This window comes from Thalassophryne amazonica, chromosome 1 (genome assembly GCF_902500255.1).
Source record: "Thalassophryne amazonica chromosome 1, fThaAma1.1, whole genome shotgun sequence".
In the NCBI taxonomy this organism is placed as follows: domain Eukaryota; kingdom Metazoa; phylum Chordata; class Actinopteri; order Batrachoidiformes; family Batrachoididae; genus Thalassophryne; species Thalassophryne amazonica.
Genome location: NC_047103.1, coordinates 36391786 through 36419646, shown reverse-complemented (window position 1 = coordinate 36419646; position 27861 = coordinate 36391786). Strand labels below are relative to the sequence as shown.

The following is a 27861-nucleotide window of genomic DNA, read 5'->3' as shown; positions in this document are numbered from 1 at the left end:
AAAAAAAAAAAGAAGAAGCTCATGGGAACAACATGATCAACATCACATGATGGGTTTCAGAGACATGAATCATATTTGCAAAGTCCCTGGTGTTCAGACTAAATAGCGTTGGTATTACTGGTATTTGGTTTTCTGCAGGCTGACGTTAAAAACACTTACATTTAAAACTGATGTTTGTCTCAGAAACCTTTACAGTTAAAAACGAACAAAAAATATACACTCAGTTCACAATGATGCTGTACACACTGAAAACGATTACACCTCACTGGAAATGACCCCATTAATTAATAAAAGCAATATCAAGTGACTTGCATGAAAACTAAAGTTTAAAATGTCAAGCTCTTCATTAAGGAGGCTTGTATTAATAAAATGCTTCACATCAGTTTAATAAGGCCTGCAATGAAAAAAAAAGATTGTCTCTGTAATTTAGTGGGAATATTAGATACTATTAAATAATAATAAATAATGAAATAAAATAATAATGTTAGATGTGATGTATCAGATTATCAGTGATACCAAATTGGATGTAAAATTTGCAATCATTTCAGTTAAATGAGGTTTCTCACACAGCTATGCAAGGTTTATTGATTTATTTTCATGAGTCAAAATAAAAGAATCAAAGAAAAGAGTCAAAAGCAAAGGCAACACAAAGAAAAAAATTAAGTAAAAATGAAACACTGTACAAAGAAATACCAGAGTAAAATGCTTTCAAGAGTCATACAATACATGTAAGCATTTTTTGTTTTCCTGGGGGTAAATAAAAAGTTCAGTTTTCTTGCTTCAATTATTCTGGAAAGACAAACCAGTTTGTGGTACTAGATTGACATAGTTTAGATGTTCATATCTGGTCCTTTATGAATGAATGAATGAATTTATTCAGCACACACACACAAAACAACATCAAACAAAACTTACAACGAAAGAAGACAGATTGACACTGAAAAAGAAATGGCAGAAGCAAATACCCCTTTAACCAAAAGTAACATCGAGTCATCAGAAAGGAGTGCAAAGAAAGAAAGAAAGAAAGAAAGAAAACTATTCCCACTCCCATTTTCAACCACTTCAATCTCTTCAATGAAAGGACACAACCTGAGTGTTACCGAACAAATTTACAATTACAATTGGCTACAATTGTCCTTTATTGGTACCCATCTGATACATTATGAGCTTAATGCTGATTGTCAATTTTAAAATTTCAGACTTGAGTAAAAGACTTCATGTACGTCCCAGTCCAACTTGCTGTAAATGGGTACTGACCTCGGCTGAGGACGCAACCTGTGTTGGACCGGTGTTCCTTCCAGGGGGAGTCATAGACTCTCATCTGCTTTAGATTCCAGAATATGGGGACAAACATGGGCACCAGCAGGTCTCAGGGTCTATGAAGCGGGCGATGTGAGCGAGTAGGAGGGTAGGAGGGTAACACTTCAACATAGTCTGAATTGTCAGGAGCTTCTGGAAAAATGTGAAGAAAAATCAAAATGGAAACATTTGAGTGCAAAAGAATAACAAGGTTAGATGAAACATTTCAATAATTTAAAAATACCTGAATACAACATAGTGCATATGGCAATTATGAGGTATTCTGTGAAAATGTTCCATCTGTTGTTCAAATTATCTTCTTTTTTCAAGAAATATATTTGGAAAAAATATAGGTAAAAATGTTGATGATGATGATGAATATTATTTCTTTTGGGAAAAATTTAGATTTTTAGCCCCCATGTGATCATGTCTATACATACAATACATATCAGCATTTTATGCAAGTGTGCCACCCCCCCGCGCGTCATACAGTACAGGATACAGTGTTACTCTGCATTGTAAGGTTAATATGTTGGCAGGACGTAGCGGGTTTGCGCTCTGTGTTTCTACTTTGTGGAATAATCTGCCCGTGGACCGTTAAAAGGTACTTCTGATCTACTGCTAAGAACTACCAGGGCGACTGAGAAGTTTTAAGCCTGGCCCAAGAAAGAAAAGGTTGGTTTCTCTGATCGCAAAAAATGGAGAACCACACCCTAATTTTCTGGGTCAGGCTGAAAACCTCTTAATTGCTCCTCACAGTATATGGGGGGATTTTATATTTAAAATTAGTTTGTTTTTAAAAAAATGTGTTTGTATTTGATTGTTGTACTTTTTCTTAGTTATTTTTATGTCTATTTCTTTTTACATATATTTTTCATTTTTAGGTTTTGTTGCATTTTACTTCAAACATTTTTGACCTGAAAGTGCTAGAAATTATTATTGTTGTTTTAAACAGGAGTTGCTAATCACCTCTCCCTGAAATTTTACTTACTATAATACACAAAAGAGTTTCTACAGTGAAAAGTTTTTGAAGCTTTAAGTGCCAACTATAAAAAGGTATATATTTTTAAAAAATGCATTTTGGACAGTCCCCTTTAAGGCCACTGAAGTCTTACAATTGCAGATCATCTGACTGATTTGTAGGAAATGAGCAACAGGGTGTACAAAAGAAGCAAAAGCGTACTGTGGATCTTTTCACAGGGAGGCTCTTCAGTGTGGGACTTTCTGGGGCGGAGTAACATGGCTGTCTTCCTTTCAACGGAGTAGCGCAGATGCATGACTAGGCCTTTGTTCCTCATTTTATAGTGCCGGATCAGATCATCTAACGTTTTGAAAGGCATCTCAGACACATCTGCTGCGGACTGTCACCAGAAAAAACAACAGCATGTCACAAAATAGACATTCTACTGTTATTATAAGAAGTGCAACAAAATTACAAGTGCAACAACATTATCTTCACACCCAATCACCTCAGACAGCAATTAATCCACAATTATTACTAGTTGAATGTAATAATGGCACAAATCAGAATTAAAACAACCATACATATACATTTGATTGTTTATGTACACTAAACTTTAAGACAGTCTGTCATCCGAATTGAGGCAATGTGAGTGTGGGGTGGCCGCAGCAGTATTCCATGCAGCTGCGACCTCGGGGAGTGGCAGGGCGGAGGCAAGAGGGGTGGTAGGGTGGGGGGTGCATCGTGTGCAGATGAGATGAGTTCGTATCAGTCAGATGAGTTTGTATCAGTTTCTGTCAGTGTGTGCATAATATCTGGAGTTGCCTTGACAACATCAGACTGTAGGGGAGGGCAGAAAGATAAGAGGGGCAGCCGAATGGTTCACCAAGGCTGTAGAGGTTCCTCTGGAGGAAAACAGCGAGGCGTTGACCTTCGGAGGCTGATAAGCCTGCCATGTTTAGGGTTAAGCAGAGAAATACCATTTACAGCTCCTCTGACTGACCAAATCCAATTTATGAGTATATATGACAGGTGGTGATGAGGAAAGTCAAACATGAAGTTGAAAAAATAAAGAGAATGAAGGAAGTGAGACAGGCAGCCTCATCATATTTGATTTTTTCCCAATGATGCTGGGATAGGCTCCAGCCCCCTGTGGCCTTTAAGTGGAAAAGCAGGTTCAAAAAATGGATAACAGAATGAGTATTTTCAGGCAAAAATATTTAAAGAATGTTGAAAAATGCAATGAGAATAAAAGCACATATTAAAAGCACATATTACTGATGCGAAACCATCAGCAGATGTGTATTTCTGTGCAGATTGAGATCAACGCTTGTGGACAGTCAGTCATGTTATATACATAACACACTTCAACAGTTTGTTTTCTTCACATATCAAAATGTAAGACTATTAAAATGTGATGATCAACTCCACATTGTGATTATCAAAGAAAAGAACAACTATCAACAAGATTTATGATTATCATATAAGCTACATACTCTGCAATAAAAATGAGACAAAACCTTAGCAGAAGTATTTAAAAAAGAAAGTGTAATAATATGCTGAAGTAAAAACAAAAAAACAAAAAAAAAGATGTAGGAAAAAAGAAGGGCATGTAGATTTTTAAAATGATTATTACAACAGCCATAATAATAACAAGAGCAATCAGAAATTTCTGACATCCGCCAATCTGGATCCAGATCACCTCCAAAATTCAGTGGAGTCTTCCATGCTCTAACAGACAATCCCTGAAATAGTTCTGAAGTAATCATTCAAAGCCTATATAAAGGGAAATCTTGATCCAGAATCCAGATCACCTCCAAAATTTAATTGAGTCTTCCATGGCCTAATACCTATCTGTGGTGAAAAGTTTGTCAAAATCCGTATAGTAGATTTGACATAATCCTGTTAACAGCTAGACAGACAGAAGTATAAATAAACGCTGATGATTTTATTACGTCCTTGGCGGATGTAATAATAAAACTCTCAGCATCTTTGTCTTATTTTACAGGAAGAAACCTGAAGCAGATCAATACGCTCAACTGTGTAGTCTGTTAAATGTGAATGCACTGTAGCAGTTACAGTATTTATGGAGTATAAATTGCACTTTTAAGTGTATTATCAGCTTTTTTTTCCTTTTAGGGATTTTTGTCTGTTGTAATTATGTTTTATTATTGCATTTATTCCTTTATTTATTTATTGTGTGTGTTAGTTACTGGGAAAGTCCTATTTAAATAGTCATTCTAATTATTAATATTATAACATATGTGTGATTTTTCTGTATATAAATTGCATTCGAGTATATGTTGCAGGACCTCCTAAACTAGCAAAACACACACACACACACACACACACACGCAAAAAAACCCCTGCAACTTATACTCTGGAAAACACGGTAGTTTGAACAAATGTAACAATGTTGCTGGAGTTGTCAGTTGGTTAAATACTGAGAAAGGATCTTCTGAGACTTTGTTTTTTTTTTGGTCTGAAGAGTTTCCACTGTGGGAGGACTGATGGGAAAATACAAAGGAAGCATTCTGAGATGTTCATTTACATTTTGAACAAGCCACTGCCACATTTACAGAAACTGTACACTGATTAACTTCACTGATAACAAGAGTTATTTTTTCTGAGGCACGACTGCTTCCTCTAACATTTCTAGCTGGGTTCATAAGTCTTGATCCCTGTATGGTCTCAGTCTTCAGTTATTTTTTTAGTGATGTCAAATATAGTAGAGGGTTTTTTTTTTTAAATCAGATTTATTAAGATCAAATCATTCCATGTTTTTAATTATTTTATTGAGTAATTTTATTCATGTGGTCGAGTTTACCTGATTTGTTTAATGATGTTGTGACTAATGGGGTTAATGCGTGTGTTGACACTGCAGCCACAATTTTGTGCTTTTATTCACAGTGGTTTTTCCAGATTATTCTTCTTTTGTTTGTTTGTTTGTTACCTCCGCCAAGGAGGTTATGTTTTCAGTTGAGTTTGTTTGTTTGTTTGTCTGTCTGTTTGTCAGCAGGATAACTCAAAAGGTTTTGAACGGATTTTGATGAAATTTTGTGGAGTGGTTGGAAATGACAAGAGGAACAAGTGATTAAATTTTAGTGGTGATCCGGATCACAATCCAGATCCAGGAATTTTTTAAAGGATTCTTCACCATTGCGGGATAGGGGGAATTTTGACAGTCTAGTTTCTAACTCCACAAAAACAAGGCAGAAAGGCTTGAAAAAAATTAGGGTGTAACATAGTCAAATGTTCTATCAAACAACAAAGTTTGGTGATGATCGGATCCAGATTCCGGATCTGGTGATCCAGAATATGCAAAAATATAGGGAAAATAGAAAATGTATCAGTGTGAGGTGACAAACGAAGCTAGAGATGCACAACTAACACCAAATTGTAGCTGAATCTGTACTGATTCAGTAAGGTGTCATCAGATTTGATATAGCTTCAAATGTTATGGAGCTAGATCCAGAAGAAAACCTCCATTACCGAAAAATCGTTTTTAACAATAACTTTTGAACTAATAAAGACACAAAGTGATTCCAAGTTCTAGTGGTATGTTTTCATGGTCAAGGATGTCAAATATAAAGGAAAGAAAAGTGTATGTATCATAGTTTTGGTTGTAACACTGAATTGTTGAATAGATCACTGTGCCAAGGAGGGAATCTCTTTAGGGTCAGTGACCCTATGGCCTTGTGTAGCACATGCAACACTTAAAAAATAGTTCTATTTCAGAATTTACTGTTATTTATTTAGAGAAGTGTTTCATAAATTTAGTCCTACCTGATTCAGCTAAATCTGATCATTTAAAAATAGAATAGACTTAAAATTTTCAAATAACTGAAACACACTGTGTGATTGCTTTGAATTTCATTTAGTTTTTTTTTCCATCAGCAGTAGTGTTAGTGTGTGTGTGTGTGTGTGTGTGTGTGGTGTGTGTGTGTGTGTGTGTGTGTGTGTGTGTGTGTGTGTGTGTTTACCATCAGAATGTAATGTCCTGAATGTGTCTGAAATAATCTGTATGTGTACACCATCCCCTGTTTACTGCAAATAAGAAACACACAATACAGCAGGATGAAAAAATGATATTCACACACACTGCACAAAACCTTCATAATTTCATCAAAAATTTCTGTTGAAATTTTAAGAGAAAACATTCAGATTTTTTTTTTTACCCAAGGCCATCAAGTTTTGCTTTGCATCCATCTGTCTGTCAGTCTGTCTGTGCGTCTGTCTGTGCTTAGCATAAGTCCAGTCCTGTTACTGCCCGAGTCTTCAAATTCACAGGGAAGATTTTTGGGACACAGACCTTGGAGAAGTTCAAAGATGGTTAACCTTGACCCATTTTAAGAGGTTAAAAAGTCACATTCTGTTTTAGTCTGATTCGTTTTTGTTTTGAGTGGCAGAGGTGACAGCCAATCAGAGTAGAGCGGCGCCGTGACATCAGTCACAGGTCTCTTTAAAAACACTTATTACACACAAACACTTATATTACATGTTTCTCATATTATATTCTGTAAAAGCAAGTGAGAAATAAACACTTCTAAAACAGAAAATTCTATTTTTTTGAACCTAATAACACCTCTGAAGTGATTTACAAGACATTTAGCGGACGTTAGCGTGGCGACATCACAGGCTGTGAACTATGTTTCGTTTGTGTGTAAATATAACCTTTTGTCATATATTATGTAAAAACTAGCGAGAAATAAACACTTTCAGAAACCTGTAACCTGATAACACCTGTAGAGAGATTTATAAATATCCGAACAGTAGACAGTCTTGTGGATAGTTTAAACTCAGTGCTCAAAACTACACTCGACGTGATTGCGCCACCTTTATTAAAACTGCACCCCCCCAAAACACAGTCACCTTGGTTCAATGATTACCTGCGTGACCTCAAGCATAAGGCCAGAGGTCTAGAACGGAAATGGCATAGTTCACAAATTAAAAGTATTCTACCTTGCGTGGGATGATGCTATCTCAGACTATAAACATGCATTACTGGCTACAAAGCGGACCTACTACTCTGATTTGATCAGCAAAAACAAGCATAACTCCAAGTTCTTGTTCAACACGGTGGCAACACTTATTCATGGACAACCACCTGTTCACTTTCATTTTACAGCACAAGATTTCCTGGATTACTTTGAGAAGAAAATAGAAGACATTAGGTTAAACATATCCCAGTAAGCCTTAACCCAGCCACTACACCCTGCTATTGAGGTGGGCGCCATTACTGAGGCATTGCCTAGATTTACAGAATTTGAGAGTATCTCACTAGGCATGCTGACAAAACTCGTAATGTCAACAAAAAGCACAACCTGTCTATTTGATCCCATACCAACAAACTGTTTAAGGACCTGTGGCCCACTCTTGGGCAGACTGTGCTGGAAATTATTAATCTTCTTTAACTTCTAGGATCTGTTCCTAAATATTTCAAATCTGCAGTGATTAAACCATTAAAAGAAACCTAATCTTGACCCTAGTGTACTGAAAAACTATCAGCCGATTTCAAATCTATCATTTTGCTCTAAAATTCTGGAAAATGTTGTTTCACGGCAGCTTGTAGACTATCTTACTGAGAATAATCTCTTTGAGCCACTGCAGTCTGCTTTTAGAAAATATCATTCCACAGAGACAGCTCTCACTAAAGTGGTGAATGATCTTCTGCTTGCAGTGGATTCAGACACCACTATGGTTCTTGTGCGGTTAGATCTCATTGCTGCATTTGATACCGTGGATCAATCAATCAATCAATCAATTTTTTTATATAGCGCCAAATCACAACAAACAGTTGCCCCAAGGCGCTTTATATTGTAAGGCAAGGCCATACAATAATTATGTAAAACCCCAACGGTCAAAACGACCCCCTGTGAGCAAGCACTTGGCTACAGTGGGAAGGAAAAACTCCCTTTTAACAGGAAGAAACTCCAGCAGAACCAGGCTCAGGGAGGGGCAGTCTTCTGCTGGGACTGGTTGGGGCTGAGGGAGTCATCATGGATCATCATATCTACTTGGTAGGGTGGAAAATCATTTTGGGATTACTGGGAGTGCCCTTGCATGGTTGACATCATACTTGACCAGTCCTTCTCACTGTGTTTTGTACAGTAACACTACATCTAACCTTAGTGACATGAAATTTGGGGTTCCACAGGGATCCATCTTAGGCCCCCTGCTTTTTTCCCTTTATATAGCACCCCTTGGGCACATATTGCGGCGCTTTGGGATTACCGTTCACTGCTATGCTGATGATACTCAGTTATACATGCCAATAACTGCTGGTCATCTCATCCACATAAAATCCTTAGAAGATTGCCTTGCATCAGTGAGAAGCTGGATGTCTAGAAACTTTCCTACTTTTAACTCAAATAAGACTGAAATGATGGTTCTGGTCCAGTGAGACATCAGCATCAATTTGATAGTTAACGCTTAGCCTAGGCTTGTCTGTGTGCCATACATCACACAGACAAGTGAGGAACCTTGGGGTAATTTTGATCCTTCGTTGTCCTTTGGCCTCCACATTAGAAATATTACGAGGACTGCTTTTTTCCACTTGTGAAATATAGAAAAAATTTCATCCCATCCTGTCTATGGCTGATGCTGCGACCCTGATCCATTATCTCTTCTCCGATGGACTACTACAATGTTTTATTTTCTGGTTTACCGCAGTCCAGCATTAGGGGTCTCCAATTGGTTCAAAATGCTGCTGCCAGACCTTTGACACGAAGCAGAAAGTTCGACCACATTACACTCATTTTGGCATCCCCTCACTGGCTTCCTGTCCCAGTGAGATCAGATTTTAAGGTTCTGCAACTAGTCTATAAATTGTTCACAGACTGGCACCTCCCTACCTAGCTGACCTAATTAAACCTTATGTACGGCCCGGGCTTTATGTTCTCAGGGTGGCAGGACTACTTTATGTTCCTAGGGTGAATAAGAAGTCTGCGGGTCACAGAGCTTTCTCTTATCATGCCCTTGTTCTGTGGAATGATCTCCCTGTGTCAATAAAACAGTCAGATTTGTGGAGGCTTTCAAGTCCAGACTTAAGACACACTTATTTTCCCTTTCGTATGGCTAGCATACTGGCATAGTATAGTTCTACGCTTTTCACTCTTTTTAATCATTTTATAGGAAATGGAGCATGTCGTGGCCTCAACTTTACAAATTCTGGGTCTTTAGTGAAGCTCAGGGCTAGTGGCCGGCGATCACCTTAGTATTTCTTGTTTTTCTTGTTGTTTAATGCTGACAAATTATACTGTATTCTTGTCTTTCTGATGCTTTGATTCTGTTTTTCTCTTGTTTAAGGTGCAGCTCCATCCAGAGATTTGTGTGTATGTAATTGTGCTGGAGACCCCCTGTCCTCTGCACCAACAGCTTTCCTGTCTATTAATTTTGTGAATTGTTCTGTAATTATGTCTGTAGGCATGGGCCCAAGCAGAGGGGATCGATACCAATGAAACAATTGCAATTCTATAAGAAGACAATGCTCATTACGGCTGAAGGTATTGCGTTATATTTTTTGAGGGCAGCAAGACGAAAAAAACAAAACCATTTATTTATTTGTTTGTTATGTACATTTTTAAAGTTTAACTATGCACTTGAAGCATTAACGAACTTCATGTTAAGCATTTTAAAAAAATGTATTTGCACTATTATCATAAGGCACATTTTGTCTTGCAACATTTATTATTACACAAACATAAAATGTCAACAATTAAAAATACAAATTATCATTCATCATTATATGCATATGTCGCGGACATGAACAAGCAAAGCTCGTTAGCATCTCACCATGTCATTTACGGTCCTTCAGACTTGATTTTCAGTAAATGCTTCAGGGGAGCATTAGCATGGCAAAAACCTTTCAGCTTCTGGGGAGCTCTGCCCCCCATACCCTCGCCTTAAGCTTTTTTCTTTTTCTTTTTTCCAGCTGCGGGCACCATCGATACCAGTGCAGATAATCTCCGTCACCCAGAGAGTCGGCTTCCGAACCAATTATTTGTCATCCGGAACCTTATGCGGGAAACGTTGAAGCCTGTGATCCGTTTTTGATGCAATATTCTCTGGTTTTTGCTCAGCGACCGGCCTTCCTTCTCTTCTGATGGTAGCCGTGTCTCATATTGTGACAATTTCAAATCAAATCAAATCAATTTATTTTATATAGCGCCAAATCACAACAAACAGTTGCCCCAAAGGCGCTTTATATTGTAAGGCAAAGCCATATCAATAATACGGAAAAAACCCCAAACGGTCAAAACGACCCCCCTGGAGGTTGGAGATTGGCCTATAATTAGCTAGATAGCTGGGTCAAGTGATGGCTTTTTAAGTAATGGTTTAATTACTGCCACCTTAAAAGACTGTGGTACATAGCCAACTAATAAAGATAGATTGATATATTTAAGATCGAAGCATTAATAATGGTAGGGCTTCCTTGAGCAGCCTGGTAGGAATGGGGTCTAATAGACATGTAGATGGTTTGGATGAAGTAACTAATGAAAATAACTCAGACAGAACAACTGAGAGAAAGAGTCTAACCGAATACCGGCATCACTGAAAGCAGCCAAAGATAACGATACGTCTTTGGGATGGTTATCAATCAATCAATCAATCAATTTTTTTATAGCGCCAATCACAACAAACAGTTGCCCAAGGTGCTTTATATTGTAAGGCAAGGCCATACAATAATTATGTAAAACCCCAACGGTCAAAACGACCCCCTGTGAGCAAGCACTTGGCTACAGTGGGAAGGAAAAACTCCCTTTTAACAGGAAGAAACCTCCAGCAGAACCAGGCTCAGGGAGGGGCAGTCTTCTGCTGGGACTGGTTGGGGCTGAGGGAGAGAACCAGGAAAAAGACATGCTGAGGGGAGCAGAGAGATCACTAATGATTAATGCAGAGTGGTGCATACAGAGCAAAAAGAGAAAGAACAGTGCATCATGGGAACCCCCCAGCAGTCTACGTCTATAGCAGCATAACTAAGGGATGGTTCAGGGTCACCTGATCCAGCCCTAACTATAAGCTTTAGCAAAAAAAATTTTAAGCCTAATCTTAAAAGTAGAGAGGGTGTCTGTCTCCCTGATCTGAATTGGGAGCTGGTTCCACAGGAGAGGAGCCTGAAAGCTGAAGGCTCTGCCTCCCATTCTGCTCTTACAAACCCTGGGAACTACAAGTAAGCCTGCAGTCTGAGAGCGAAGCGCTCTATTGGGGTGATATGGTACTACGAGGTCCCTAAGATAAGATGGGACCTGATTATTCAAACCTTATAAGTAGAGAAGAATTTTAAATTCTATTCTAGAATTAACAGGAAGCCAATGAAGAGAGGCCAATATGGGTGAGATATGCTCTCTCCTTCTAGTCCCTGTCAGTACTCTAGCTGCAGCATTTTGAATTAACTGAAGGCTTTTTAGGGAACTTTTAGGACAACCTGATAATAATGAATTACAATAGTCCAGCCTAGAGGAAATAAATGCATGAATTAGTTTTTCAGCATCACTCTGAGACAAGACCTTTCTGATTTTAGAGATATTGCGTAAATGCAAAAAAGCAGTCCTACATATTTGTTAATATGCGCTTTGAATGACATATCCTGATCAAAAATGACTCCAAGATTTCTCACAGTATTACTAGAGGTCAGGGTAATGCCATCCAGAGTAAGGATCTGGTTAGACACCATGTTTCTAAGATTTGTGGGGCCAAGTACAATAACTTCAGTTTTATCTGAGTTTAAAAGCAGGAAATTAGAGGTCATCCATGTCTTTATGTCTGTAAGACAATCCTGCAGTTTAGCTAATTGGTGTGTGTCCTCTGGCTTCATGGATAGATAAAGCTGGGTATCATCTGCGTAACAATGAAAATTTAAGCAATACCGTCTAATAATACTGCCTAAGGGAAGCATGTATAAAGTGAATAAAATTGGTCCTAGCACAGAACCTTGTGGAACTCCATAATTAACTTTAGTCTGTGAAGAAGATTCCCCATTTACATGAACAAATTGTAATCTATTAGACAAATATGATTCAAACCACCGCAGCGCAGTGCCTTTAATACCTATGGCATGCTCTAATCTCTGTAATAAAATTTCATGGTCAACAGTATCAAAGCAGCACTGAGGTCTAACAGAACAAGCACAGAGATGAGTCCACTGTCTGAGGCCATAAGAAGATCATTTGTAACCTTCACTAATGCTGTTTCTGTACTATGATGAATTCTAAAACCTGACTGAAACTCTTCAAATAGACCATTCCTCTGCAGATGATCAGTTAGCTGTTTTACAACTACCCTTTCAAGAATTTTTGAGAGAAAAGGAAGGTTGGAGATTGGCCTATAATTAACTAAGATAGCTGGGTCAAGTGATGGCTTTTAAGTAATGGTTTAATTACTGCCACCTTAAAAGCCTGTGGTACATAGCCAACTAACAAAGATAGATTGATCATATTTAAGATTGAAGCATTAATAATGGTAGGGCTTCCTTGAGCAGCCTGGTAGGAATGGGGTCTAATAAACATGTTGATGGTTGGGATGAAGTAACTAATGAAAATAACTCAGACAGAACAATCGGAGAGAAGAGTCTAACCAAATACCGGCATCACTGAAGCAGCCAAAGATAACGATACTCTTTGGAATGGTTATGAGTAATTTTTCTCTAATAGTTAAAATTTTGTTAGCAAAGAAAGTCATGAAGTCATTACTAGTTAAAGTTAATGGAATACTCAGCTCAATAGAGCTCAGACTCTTTGTCAGCCTGGCTACAGTGCTGAAAAGAAACCTGGGGTTGTTCTTATTTTCTTCAATTAGTGATGAGTAGAAAGATGTCCTAGCTTTACGGAGGGCTTTTTTTTAGAGCAACAGACTCTTTTTCCAGGCTAAGTGAAGATCTTCTAAATTAGTGAGCCGCCCTTTCCTCTCCAACTTACGGGTTATCTGCTTTAAGCTACGTTTGTGAGTTTACCACGGAGTCAGACACTTCTGATTTAAAGCTCTCTTTTTCAGAGGAGCTACAGCATCCAAAGTTGTCTTCAATGAGGATGTAAAACTATTGACGAGATACTCTATCTCACTTACAGAGTTTAGGTAGCTACTCTGCACTGTGTTGGTATATGGCATTAGGGAACATAAAGAAGGAAACATATCCTTAAACCTAGTTACAGCGCTTTCTGAAGACTTCTAGTGTAATGAAACTTATTCCCCACTGCTGGGTAGTCAATCAGAGTAAATGTAATGTTATTAAGAAATGATCAGACAGAAGGGAGTTTTCAGGAATACTGTTAAGTCTTCTATTTCCATACCATAAGTCAAACAAGATCTAAGATATGATTAAAGTGGTGGGTGGACTCATTTACATTTTGAGCAAAGCCAATTGAGTCTAATAATAGATTAAATGCAGTGTTGAGGCTGTCATTCTCAGCATCTGTGTGGATGTTAAAATCGCCCACTATAATTATCTTATCTGAGCTAAGCACTAAGTCAGACAAAAGTTCTGAAAATTCACAGAGAAACTCACAGTAACGACCAGGAGGACGATAGAGGAACTACAAGTAAGCCTGCAGTCTGAGAGCGAAGCGCTCTATTGGGGTGATATGGTACTACGAGGTCCCTAAGATAAGATGGGACCGATTATTCAAAACCTTATAAGTAAGAAGAAGAATTTTAAATTCTATTCTAGAATTAACAGGAAGCCAATGAAGAGAGGCCAATATGGGTGAGATATGCTCTCTCTTTCTAGTCCCCGTTAGTACTCTAGCTGCAGCATTTTGAATTAACTGAAGGCTTTTCAGGGAACTTTTAGGACAACCTGATATAATGAATTACAATAGTCCAGTCTAGAGGAAATAAATGCATGAATTAGTTTTTCAGCATCACTCTGAGACAAGACCTTTCTAATTTTAGAGATATTGCGTAAATGCAAAAAAGCAGTCCTACATATTTGTTCAATATGCGCTTTGAATGACATATCCTGATCAAAAATGACTCCAAGATTTCTCACAGTATTACTAGAGGTCAGGGTAATGCCATCCAGAGTAAGGATCTGGTTAGACACCATGTTTCTAAGATTTGTGGGGCCAAGTACAATAACTTCAGTTTTATCTGAGTTTAAAAGCAGGAAATTAGAGGTCATCCATGTCTTTATGTCTGTAAGACAATCCTGCAGTTTAGCTAATTGGTGTGTGTCCTCTGGCTTCATGGATAGATAAAGCTGGGTATCATCTGCGTAACAATGAAAATTTAAGCAATGCCGTCTAATAATACTGCCTAAGGGAAGCATGTATAAAGTGAATAAAATTGGTCCTAGCACAGAACCTTGTGGAACTCCATAATTAACCTTAGTCTGTGAAGAAGATTCCCAATTACATGAACAAATTGTAATCTATTAGATAAATATGATTCAAACCACCGCAGTGCAGTGCCTTTAATACCTATGGCATGCTCTAATCTCTGTAATAAAATTTATGGTCAACAGTATCAAAAGCAGCACTGAGGTCTAACAGAACAAGCACAGAGATGAGTCCACTGTCTGAGGCCATAAGAAGATCATTTGTAACCTTCACTAATGCTGTTTCTGTACTATGATGAATTCTAAAACCTGACTGAAACTCTTCAAATAGACCATTCCTCTGCAGATGATCAGTTAGCTGTTTTACAACTACCCTTTCAAGAATTTTGAGAGAAAAGGAAGGTTGGAGATTGGCCTATAATTAGCTAAGATAGCTGGGTCAAGTGATGGCTTTTTAAGTAATGGTTTAATTACTGCCACCTTAAAAGCCTGTGGTACATAGCCAACTAATAAAGATAGATTGATCATATTAAGATCGAAGCATTAAATAATGGTAGGGCTTCCTTGAGCAGCCTGGTAGGAATGGGGTCTAATAGACATGTTGATGGTTTGGATGAAGTAACTAATGAAATAACTCAGACAGAACAATCTGAGAGAAAGAGTCTAACCAAATACCGGCATCACTGAAAGTAGCCAAAGATAACGATACATCTTTGGGATGGTTATGAGTAATTTTTTCTCTAATAGTTAAAATTTTATTAGCAAAGAAAGTCATGAAGTCATTACTAGTTAAAGTTAAAGGAATACTCGGCTCAATAGAGCTCTGACTCTCTGTCAGCCTGGCTACAGTACTGAAAAGAAACCTGGGGTTGTTCTTATTTTCTTCAATTAGTGATGAGTAGTAAGATGTCCTAGCTTTACGGAGGGCTTTTTTATAGAGCAACAGACTCTTTTTCCAGGCTAAGTGAAGATCTTCTAAATTAGTGAGACGCCATTTCCTCTCCAACTTACGGGTTATCTGCTTTAAGCTGCGAGTTTGTGAGTTATACCACGGAGTCAGGCACTTCTGATTTAAAGCTCTCTTTTTCAGAGGAGCTACAGCATCCAAAGTTGTCTTCAATGAGGATGTAAAACTATTGACGAGATTCTCTGTCTCACTTACAGAGTTTAGGTAGCTACTCTGCACTGTGTTGGTATATGGCATTAGAGAACATAAAGAAGGAATCATATCCTTAAACCTAGTTACAGCGCTTTCTGAAAGACTTCTAGTGTAATGAAACTTATTCCCCACTGCTGGGTAGTCCATCAGAGTAAATGTAAATGTTATTAAGAAATGATCAGACAGAAGGGAGTTTTCAGGGAATACTGTTAAGTCTTCAATTTCCATACCATAAGTCAGAACAAGATCTAAGATATGATTAAAGTGGTGGGTGGACTCATTTACATTTTGAGCAAAGCCAATTGAGTCTAATAATAGATTAAATGCAGTGTTGAGACTCATTCTCAGCATCTGTGTGGATGTTAAAATCGCCCACTATAATTATCTTATCTGAGCTAAGCACTAAGTCAGACAAAAGGTCTGAAAATTCACAGAGAAACTCACAGTAACAACCAGGAGGACGATAGATAACAACAAATAAAACTGGTTTTTGGGACTTCCAATTTGGATGGACAAGACTAAGAGTCAAGCTTTCAAATGAATTAAAGCTCTGTCTGGGTTTTTGAGTAATTAATAAGCTGGAATGGAAGATTGCTGCTAATCCTCCGCCTCGGCCCGTGCTACGAGCGTTCTGGCAGTTAGTGTGACTCGGGGGTGTTGACTCATTTAAACTAACATATTCATCCTGCTGTAACCAGGTTTCTGTAAGGCAGAATAAATCAATATGTTGATCAATTATTATATCATTTACCAACAGGGACTTAGAAGAGAGAGACCTAATGTTTAATAGACCACATTTAACTGTTTTAGTCTGTGGTGCAGTTGAAGGTGCTATATTATTTTTTCTTTTTGAATTTTTATGCTTAAATAGATTTTTGCTGGTTGTTGGTGGTCTGGGAGCAGGCACCGTCTCTACGGGGATGGGGTAATGAGGGGATGGCAGTTGGAGAGAAGCTGCAGAGAGGTGTGTAAGACTACAACTCTGCTTCCTGGTCCCAACCCTGGATAGTCACGGTTTGAAGGATTTAAGAAAATTGGCCAGATTTCTAGAAATGAGAGCTGCTCCATCCAAAGTGGGATGGATGCCGTCTCTCCTAACAAGACCAGGTTTTCCCCAGAAGCTTTGCCAATTATCTATGAAGCCCACCTCATTTTTTGGACACCACTCAGACAGCCAGCAATTCAAGGAGAACATGCGGCTAAACATGTCACTCCCGGTCCGATTGAATCACCAGAAACTGTGGAAAGTTGTTCGGCCATAACGAGAGCGTCCACTTTTAGCTTATCATAAGCTAAGTTCGTGGCGCTCGTGAGAGTGTGATCATACCCTTGCGTGTATCCTTTGCAAAACAATTATATAATTATTTACAAACAACCAAGTGGTACTTTTACTTTATTGTCATAATTTTGCTTATGTCTGTTCCACTACACATCAAAGGAAAATATCACTTCTTTTTTAACGCCACTATGTTTATCGGACAGCCTTGGTGTCTAATATATGTATATATAGCTTTAGAAAATGTAACCAAAAATAAATTATATTTGTGGTGAACAGGGAGAAAGTCATGAGTGACCCAACACAATGTTATTTTAAATAAATAAAAATTAGCTCTGCATTTACTAGGTGCAACATTAAAGTGTTGAAAAGTAACCGATAATTATAATCCAACAGTAAAACTTTTTTTTTAAAATCAAACTATCCATTCTTCATAATGACTAATTTCACTAAATTAACATTTGCATATGACACATAATTTCCAACAAATATTATAAAGTTGTTTTAAAGACACTTTTGGTCATGGAAACAGAATCATGACATATAATGTCCTAATACGAAGGGAGTGGTAATATGGCTGCGTGGTTCATCCGTTGATTTTAGTTGTTTTTGGGAGTGGCCTGACACTGCGGAAGGACTGAGAGGCGTTCCGAGCTCCAGGGACATGTAGCGATCCACAAACAACAGTTTCCAAGGAATCCGTGTGCGACAAGTACAAATTTACCATAATCTTTCTGTATACGTTAGACTTGTGCAGTGAGATGTTCTGTGTAGCTGTAAGATGCTAACGCTGTGTCTGTGTGTCCCTGTCTGAGTGGAGAGGAGACAAATCCTCTTTTGGGAATTGTGCTGGAGGCCACCACTGGCAAAATCAGTGAGTTTTTGTGTTTGTCCTCATTTTGAATGTTGCATTTGGGGTGTATGAATGTATATTTTCACAACACCTCTTGTTGCACTTTGGGTCAGATACCGAACAGTCTCATATTTTGTTACCTTAACTACGACCTGCTCTTTGGATCTGGTTTCTGGGTAGTTTCTGGAGCTGCCAAGGAAGGAAGACATATGTTTAAATGCCATCCACTGGAAAATGCAACATGGGTCACACTACAACTCAACAAAGAGCAGGATTATTCATTCAGATCACTTTATCATGGGTATCTGGAGTGGCTTTTATTGGTGATTCGTTAAACTGCAGCCTTTACCTTGGCCTGGGGTTGCAGGACAAGATGAGTCGTGATCAGGATGTGTCTGGTCGTGTCCTTTTTGCATGCCTGCAGTGGTCACGATGACAGACTGTAGCGTGCACTGACATGCTGCATCATAGGAGACAGTTTGGTTTTTGCTGAGAGTGCAGGTAAAAGCAGACAGTATGGGTTACTGACGTTAACAGTCGCAACTGCTAGTGATCGTCTTTTGCTTTGCACACTGTCCCCAGCAGTGTTTGTTATTCACTGTTCCACCGTGTCATTAACCTGCATCAACAAAGAATAAAAACAGCATTGGTTCGATCATGGATTGCTAGAAGAGCTAATCAGATGTTCTTCCAAACTACAAGAACAAGGTTGTCTTGTGTTTCTTTGTAGATAAAGTGAGCTTGGCCAAAACAACACCACTCTGGAGTTTTGAACATTACAAAAAACTTCACAGCTTTCACTCAAAAGTCCTGATACTGGGTCAGGAAGATTTGGATTCTGCAGACACATAAACAGTACTTTGCCAGTGAGATATCAGGTTGGTTTTGTGTCGTGTCACTGAAAAGAGGTTTGTCAATGCCGATATCTTTGCAGGCAAATGAAGGTCCAGGTATTTAGGGTCCTGGTGCTGCTGCCATCATACTGTATGGTTGTGAGACTTGGATGCTAACCAGTGACCTAAGGCAACAACTGGATTTCTTTGGTAGTCTAGGTGTCTTTGAAGGATCCTTGGGTGCCACAGGAATGGCTTTGTATCAAATGAGCTGTTACTAAGAGAGACTAAGATGAGGAGTATCACTTGCATTGTGAGGGGGCATCAGCTGTGACATTTTGGCCATGTGGCCTATTTCTCCACATGATCCAGCATGAAGGTGCCTGAGTGTTGAGGATCTCAGTAGCTAGAAAAGGCAAAGGGGATGCCCATGTTTCACCTGGCTGCAGCAGATAGATGGTTATTTGAGAGATGTGAGAATGGACCAGTTGTCTACCTGGGTGGTTGCCATCCAGTACCCAAGGCATTTCTGTGGTGTTGTGGATACAGCAAAGCGCACCACCAGCACATGCTTGCAGACTTGACTTGATTTGACTTGGTTATCTTGTATGATGCTGACTTGATAGTACCATTGTGATAGTCTGTCATAAATCCATGTAGGGCTGCCACAAACAACTATTTTGATAGGCGACTAGTCATTGATTATTTTTGCGATTAGTCGACTAGTCGGATCATACGTAATTTCCAAATTAAGGCCTGCAGCATTTTCCGAGAAACGTCAGGGGATGAAAACATGAACATTTCCAAATCAGTGACTATTTCTTAGACTTCATTTACCCACACGCACACACACACCGACAGCTCCGTCGGTAAACGGCGCATTTTAGGCGGTTTTGAACAAGATGGCCACTGTTTTAATCGGCCGTCTTCCCCAAAATTTGAACGTCCAAATGACGGCAGGACGGCTCGCTGCGTAAAACCATGAATTGAGATAAAAACAAAGACTTAAATAAAATAAATGACTCGTCAATTAATAAATTAGTTGTTGATGGTTCCAGTAGTAGACGTAGTCGTGACTAGTCGACTAGTTGTGGCAGCCCTAAGTCTGTACTATATAATGATGTGTAACTCCTCCTTGACCTATTCTTTTGAATGGTTTGGGTGTTGGGTTTAGGGTTGTGAGGTTCAGTGATGCCACTGACCTTGACGTTCCAGATGATGCTGAGATCTATTTGAAATCAGTGGCTGCCCTTATTGTAGCACTTGAGAAGCCAAATGAGGAGTCTGAGTCTCTGGGTTTGCAAATGTCCAGGATCAGGACTTCAAACTGGTCCACCCAAAAATGGTGAAGATGACAGCAGTTGTGACCTGTTCCCAACTCATATTCAACAGCAGCGGTCAGACAGGTCCCTTGGTCTGGCTTAGTACTGCGACACGGTCAACACAAACTTTGTAGCTCTGTCCGCCCCCCCTGAACATTATAACCCCAAAGGGTGCTAAATGATCGAGGATGACAGAGTCTTTGTGGTGTGAACCACTGGCTTCCCTTGAGTTTGCAGACGGATAGCACGTGTGGAGGAGGAGAAGGGGTGTGCCACTGTTTGGTGTTACGGTTAACGCCCCTTTACCCTCACACACTCACCTCAGTCTCTGTGACAGCAGCAGCTGCGATGCGACAGATGCCAAGCGACCGCACTTGAAAATAATTGGGACCAACTGTCTGTCTATTTATGTCACATGGAGAAAGATGAGGACCGTTGCACCAGGAGAGAAACATGGGACCACTGAGTAGAACCGGGCCAGTACAGGTTCAGAACTGAACTACTGTAGTATTAACTGGTATCTTGTGCCACATGTATGAATTAAACATTGTTATTTTTATTTCTTCTAATGATTGAAATAGGTTTTAAAATGAGAGACTGTAATTACAATAAATTAAATCCATGCATGTCTGTTTACTCTTCCGTCATTTCAGGGGTGACTGCTGGGACGCGTCACGTCTGATGGCAGGAACCTTTCTGGCATTTGCTGTTGGCCAATAAGGTGGCAAAATGGTACCTTCCCAAATGGTGAGAATTAATATTGTCATGATAATACAGTTAATTTGTCAATTATACATGTGTTTACCTGTAGTTTTGTACATCTCCCCATCCCCGTGATTAACTGGAATGAGCACATTTAGAAAATGAGTGAATCCTATACAAGACAGCTTCAAAAGGTAATGGGATTCAGTTCAATCATGGCCAGTATCCATTTACAGCTGGGTGGACTGGGACAATACAGATGGTGTTTCTTGTCCAATTACACAAACGGGATGCTTGAGAAGCACACTCATGGTATTGAACCCTGAGCTGTATACTAGTAGTCCATGTTCAATCCTCTGGAGCCACCTGCTCTGCAGAAATACTAAAACATTCCATTTTCAGAACATAGACAAGCCACATAGCACCAGAAAAGACTTATGCTATGGATTCATATTTTACTTTAATATTGTACTAGCATAAGTCACAGTTGTTGTTTTTTTACTGGTTTGGGAGGTCCTGCGACTTTACTCTGTTGTGACTTATATACAGAAAAATCACATGTTCATTATTAATAATAGCAACTCTGCCACATGGGGTGTGCAGCCAGTACACTCCGAGTGCCGGCCTCAAGCACGGAAAAAAAAGTAGGGTTGTGTCAGAAGGCCTGCTGCAGCCTTCACCCGCTTTTGCAGCTTTTGGGATACAAGCCATCACCTCCTCTGTCTGATCCATTGTTGAGGACTTCTGGTTCCCCAGAGGCCCGTTAGCCATCTTGTGTTCAGGGTTCCTGTTGGGCCTTCATAGTTACCGTAGTGGCCGCTGGGCACACATTTCACCCCAACAGGTTTGATTTGTTGCCCAGGTGTCACAACCTAAGCAATGGGTTGTATTTTGACACCCTCCAATAATAAAAGTACATTACAACAGTGCACAAAAATCCCAAATTAAAGAGCTGATTAACCCTCTCGGGTCCAAGGGCATTTTTTGGACAGTTCACTCGCCTGGCTTAAATGTTTTATTATTGCTGTTAACAGCTCTCCCTGCATCCCACAATCAAGTTTTATGTCTCTTTTTTTCATGAAAACCTGTGCTTTCAGAATATATATGTTTTGTTGTGTTTTATAAGTGTAATAAAGGTTTACAATCAAAAATAGGCAAGGAAAAAATAAAGCAAAAAATAATTTTCCACACACATTTATTCAAAACACACAGCAAACTATAATAAACAACTATTTTGACACTTTATAAAGGTAATTTGAGGTCTTGTGTGAAAGTCTGTACAACAAAAAGGTTCAAACAATAAACACAAATGAACATTTTGAACAATATATACAAAATGGTCTATGCGTTTTGTTGTCCGTTACACACTCTGTGTTTGAGCACGTGAGATTGTCATCAGAGGCTCTCCGTCTGCTCCTGCTTTCACTGATCGCTGTGCGTAATGGCGCAGGGCGCACTGAGTATGTACTAAAATTAGGTACTCATTGGAGCACCCAGGGGGCTATTCAAACGGGCCAACTAGTAACATATCACTCCTGAAAACAATCTTTGGCTTTTCACGTGAGGTAAATCTGCCCTATGATTGGATTTTGGAAAACCATGTGACGGTGAACCAATTCCGATTGGACACTCACATTGCGCATGTCATCACACAGCTTCTATGAGGAGTACAAAGATGGCCGATGGCTGGCTTGAAAGTCCGCGAAGTTAACTTTTCAGCAAAAAATAAGTTTATATCTTATATCATTCAAAAGTTATTTATAATTTAGTAAAGCTTGGTCTTAGCCATCGTATACGACGGCGTTGACCCCATAGGGTTAAAAAATAAATAGACTCTTGTTTTTATTATAGTATTTCCAATGCTGTGGGTCAGCAATAAGTGTTTATTTGCATCATGTAACATCCAGTATTCTGTCCATCTCACATTTATTTGTCCATCTTGCTTATTTTTAGAATTTAAAGGTCCTTATGGCACACACCACATGCTGAGGGCTTCCTGCATAAATCCACGGTTCACTTCTACATCTGTGTCCATCTGATGCTTTGTTGTCCAAACTGTTTCATATAACATCCAATATGTTGTTCATCACACCACGGCAACATGCTGAGTCTGCTAAAACCTTTAGGGTTCAGATTTTAGGTGGAATAATAATAAATTGGGCAGCACGGTGGTTTAGGGGTTAGCACTGTTGCCTCACAGCAAGAAGGTCATGGGTTTGATTCCCACCTGTGGCCTTTCTGTGTGGAGTTTGCATGTTCTCCCCGTGTTTCCGTGGGTTTCTTCCAGGTGCTCCGGTTTCGGTGAATTGGAAACTTTATAATTGTCCAGGTCTCCCTTACAAAAGAGGTCTCAATATCAATGGGACTAACCTGATTAAATTAAAATACTGAAAGTAACACAAGTGGGATTGCTGTGGTCCTCAGGTTAGGTAAGACTTGATCTGGCCCAATATAGTTTTTCTAAGGCTTTTGTTTCCAACTACACCTGGGTTAACTTATTCATGTTTCTCTCTTTCTGTCACTTAAAAAAACAAAAACAGAGTAACCTGAAGGAGAATGCTGGTCAACAGAGTGATGAAGCTCTCCCAATACCAACAAAGCTGGATAAACCATACAAATGTGATCAGTGTGAGAAAGGTTTCAGATGGTCATCACACCTGAAACACCAAGCCAGCACAGCGGAGAGAAACCGTACAAATGTGACCATGTGAGCAAGCTTTCAAGTGGACACATCAGCTTAAACGACACCAGCTCATCACAGTGAGGATAAGCCATATAAATGTGATCAGTGTGCAAAAGCGTTTAGTTTTCCGTATCGGCTGAAAATACACAAACTCCTCCACAGTGAAGAGAAACCGTACAAATGTGATCTGTGTGAGAGGACGTACCAGCGCTCTGTTTCAGCTGAACACACCAAACTCATCCACAGCAGAGAGAAATTGTACAAATGTGATGAGTGTGACAAAGCTTTTACGTTACCGTCTCGCTAAAAGCACACAAACGCATCCACAGTGGAGAGTAAACCATACACGTGTGACCAATGTGGGAAGGGTTTTTTGCAGTTAGTTCATTACCAGCGTCACCAGCTTGTCCACACGGGAGCCAAAATCCACTCTTGTGAGCTGTGTGGGAAGAGCTTCAGTCTTTTGGCTTCACTGACAGATCATCAGCGCATCCACACAGGGGAGAAACCATACCACTGCAGATTCTGTGACAAAGCCTTCATCACATCAGTTCACTGCAGACGCCATGAGCGTGTTCACACCGGAGAGAAAACCATACAGCTGTGACCAGTGTGAGAAGTGTTCAGTGCAAAGCATTCGTACGCAGCCCACGTACGAAGCCACACTGGTGACAAACCGTATCAGTGTCAGTACTGCACAAAAAGCTACAGTCGACCCGTGCGCTCTCCTCCCAGCATGAACTCATCCATACTGGCATCAAGCGATACTGGTGTGGAGGACTGTAAAAGAAGCTTCACCAGGACAGATCACTGGAAGAGACGCAAAACAGTTAAGTGTTCTCCTGACAGTATGGTCCAACTGGCTTAGCAAGCTTTAATAATAAAAATTGTCCTGCCATCAGAGCAGTGCAGATTTTATGTGATTGTTTCCAGCTTGTTTGTGGACAAGGTGCTGAAAAGTCATGCTTGGATTTGAAAGAAATTTTCTCTGCTGAAAAATTGTCAAATTCTTGTGCGAGTTTAAAAAAAAAAAATAATTTCACAGTGGCGATCACACAACCTCCTTCCTCTTCTGTCAGTTGGAAGTGTAATGAGATGGTTTACATTTTGTTTTGTTTTACAATGTGCTGCTGTGAATTCACTTTCAGTCTGGGTGATGTTATCAGGCAATCAGTGATATTTAATGTAGAAAACAAATTCTATATGTGTTAGAGTTTCTAATTGTAAAGGCCGTCACATACCACCTTGGACAGTCCAATATAATCCTCACCCTGCTTTCAACAAAGGAAAGTGAGGGGCACCCAACAAAATATGTCAGCCTGTGACATAGACATGCTTAAACTGGCCTTGTCATTGCTGATTGGACTGTTGTTTAAAAAAAAAAATAAAATAAATATATATATATATATATATATATATATATATATATATATATTATATAAAATCAGAAATGTTAAAAAAATGGTGTTGAATCTTAAGAACATTTTTAAAATGTCAGTTTCTTCCCTTAATCACACAAGTTGAACATCTTAACAGTATTCCTTCCACCTATGGAGTTGAGAAATTTGCAAAATGATCAATGGATCTAAAGGATGAGGAAAAGGCTGAATTAGTCCTCTCAGCTTCACATGTTTTCTGTGAGGATTACTGCTTTGACCCTCACAGAAGTGTGGTCATGTGACCGAAAAATGATCTGTGATCTTGAGTGCCGGTTGTAGCTGGGAAGTACCTGTGATGGAATGGCAACCTGTGCTTTATCAGGGGATAAACACTGGCCTGACTGCTCAGAACCTGTATAGCACTTAATAAGTAAATCTATATGTATGTGTGTGTGTGTGTGTCAAATTTGTTGCGGTTGTACACAGTTTTTCAATAAAATCTTTCTGTTGAGAATGCACGTGTGGTACCTTCACTATGTAACGCATTTTACATACATTCCTAGTGTAGGGGTCCCCAACCCTGCTGCTGGAGATCACCTGCTCTGCATGTTTTCCATGTATCCCTGCTGCACCCAAAGATGATATTCTGTTTTGTATGAACTTTTGATTGCTGAATTACTCAGCAGTGAGTGGAATGGGGACAGTTGGAAAACACGCAGTGCAGGTGATCAATCTGCATGAATTTCAATTTTCAATTTATTTAATTTTATATAGCACCAAATCACAACAAAGCTGCCTGAAGGTGCTTCACACAAGTAAGGTCTAACCTTACCAACCCCTAGAGCAAGCACACAGGTGGCAGTGATAAGGACAAACTCCCTCAGATGATTTGATGACGAAACCTCAAGCAGACCAGACTCAAGTCGGGTGGCCCTCTCCTTGGGCCATGCTAGAGACACAATTGATGATACGAATATACAGGAAATTGTGGGAGTCCATGCTGGTGCACAAGACGGGAGGCTTACAGAAGAACACATCCACTCCCACATCTGGATTGAGCCGCACCTCAAACAGAAAAAAACAATCAGGTGGCAGAAAGGCAACAAATATAGTATAATTTGTCAGCATTAAGCAACAAGAAAAACAAGAAATGTTAAGGTGATTGCATCCCACGATCGCCGGCCATGGAGCCAGTTCTTTAGGTGACTGTTAGTATAATTTAAATATTACATTTAAAGACCCAGCTATGGGGCATCCAGAAAATATTCACAGCACTTTTTCCATTTTTTTTATGTTATAACCTTTTTCCAAAATGGATGAAATTCTTGTTTTCCCCTTAAAATTCTACACACAATACCCCATAATGACAATGTGAAAAAAGGTTTGGGTTTTTTTTTTTTTATAGATTTTAGCAAATTTATTAAAACAAAAAACTAAGAAATCATATACATAAATATTCACAGCCTTTGCCATGAAGCTTAAAATTGAGCTCAAGTGCACCCTGTTTCCGCTGATCAAAATTCAGAACTCTGTCAAAAAAAGATTGAATTTCCTTTCATATTTGAGAGCATTATGTATTGTAGAATGGTATCCTTTATCGTCAGAGTTTGATCTGGATCTGATCCAGAATACAGATTAGTGGCCATTAAATTTAACATTGAAAACCACATTAATGTATATTTTACATTATATCTTAATCAAACATGCCTCAATTAGTCTCATATTTGAAAGTGAGATGCAGACTGGCTCCACTATCAGCTGACAAAGTTTTATCCGGATCTGATCTAGATTGTGGATTTGAAACCAAGTGCCCCCCCAAAAAAAAAAACCTGACAACACTACACAAACTTGATTCAAGTGCATAAACTAAATACATACTCCTGATATACCTCTAATTTAGCTTATGAAAAGCCACTTCTAACAGGACTTTGAATATTTTTCCAAGGTAAAAATTTGTGGAATTGGAAACCTAGTGTTAGCAGAGGTTTGCTCCTCTATGAACACTGTTTGCTCCAGTTTTAGATTTTACCCGAGGCCAAAATATGGCCATCGGGTATTGTGAAGACTCTCTGTCCGTTCGTTCGTCTGTCCGTCTGTCTGTGCTCAGCACAAGTCCAGTCCTATTACTGCCGGGGTCTTCAAATTCACAAGGAGCATTCTTGGGGCACAAACCTTGGATAGGTTTCAAGATGGCTAACCTTGACCTATTTAAGAGGTCAAAGATCGCAATATTCCCACACACTCTTCCAATGATTACATGCTCATACAGCTGAGGGTATTTTAGCATTGCGTTATATTAATTCTTTATTTGCATGTTTAAAAAAACATTTAAATTTGTAATGAATGCCAACAAAGTTGGCCACATAGTATTTCCACCAAGTTTCATGAAGATGATCTTGAATCCCTTCTTGCAAAGAATGCAGCTCTGAGCTGTGAACAGTGTTGAAGATGAACTGCTGAAATACCCAGAGCACAGGTCAGGTTTGATAGCAAGAAACTGTGCAAAGCTTTGCAACATTACCACTACACAGAACTGCTGCAGGTCCAGGAACTGCTGTGGTCTGCTTTGGTGGGCTATGCTTTACCAAACAAATGAAAAAAAAAAGAAGAAGCTCATGGGAACAACATGATCAACATCACATGATGGGTTTTCAGAGACATGAATCATATTTGCAAAGTCCCTGGTGTTCAGACTAAATAGCGTTGGTATTACTGGTATTTGGTTTTCTGCAGGCTGACGTTAAAAACACTTACATTTAAAACTGATGTTTGTCTCAGAAACCTTTACAGTTAAAAACGAACAAAAAATATACACTCAGTTCACAATGATGCTGTACACACTGAAAACGATTACACCTCACTGGAAATGACCCCATTAATTAATAAAAGCAATATCAAGTGACTTGCATGAAAACTAAAGTTTAAAATGTCAAGCTCTTCATTAAGGAGGCTTGTATTAATAAAATGCTTCACATCAGTTTAATAAGGCCTGCAATGAAAAAAAAAAGATTGTCTCTGTAATTTAGTGGGAATATTAGATACTATTAAATAATAATAAATAATGAAATAAAATAATAATGTTAGATGTGATGTATCAGATTATCAGTGATACCAAATTGG

General features: G+C 39.1%; 1 long non-coding RNA gene across 1 annotated transcript; it reads left to right on the top strand.

Annotated features, from left to right (window-relative positions):
* Nucleotides 1-17542: 17542 nt before the first annotated feature.
* On the top strand, nt 17543-23354 carry LOC117519255. The gene is made up of 3 exons (XR_004563228.1): nt 17543-17843; nt 20631-20724; nt 23220-23354. It is a non-coding gene; the product is annotated as an uncharacterized LOC117519255 (long non-coding RNA).
* The last annotated feature ends 4507 nt before the right edge of the window (nt 23355-27861 follow it).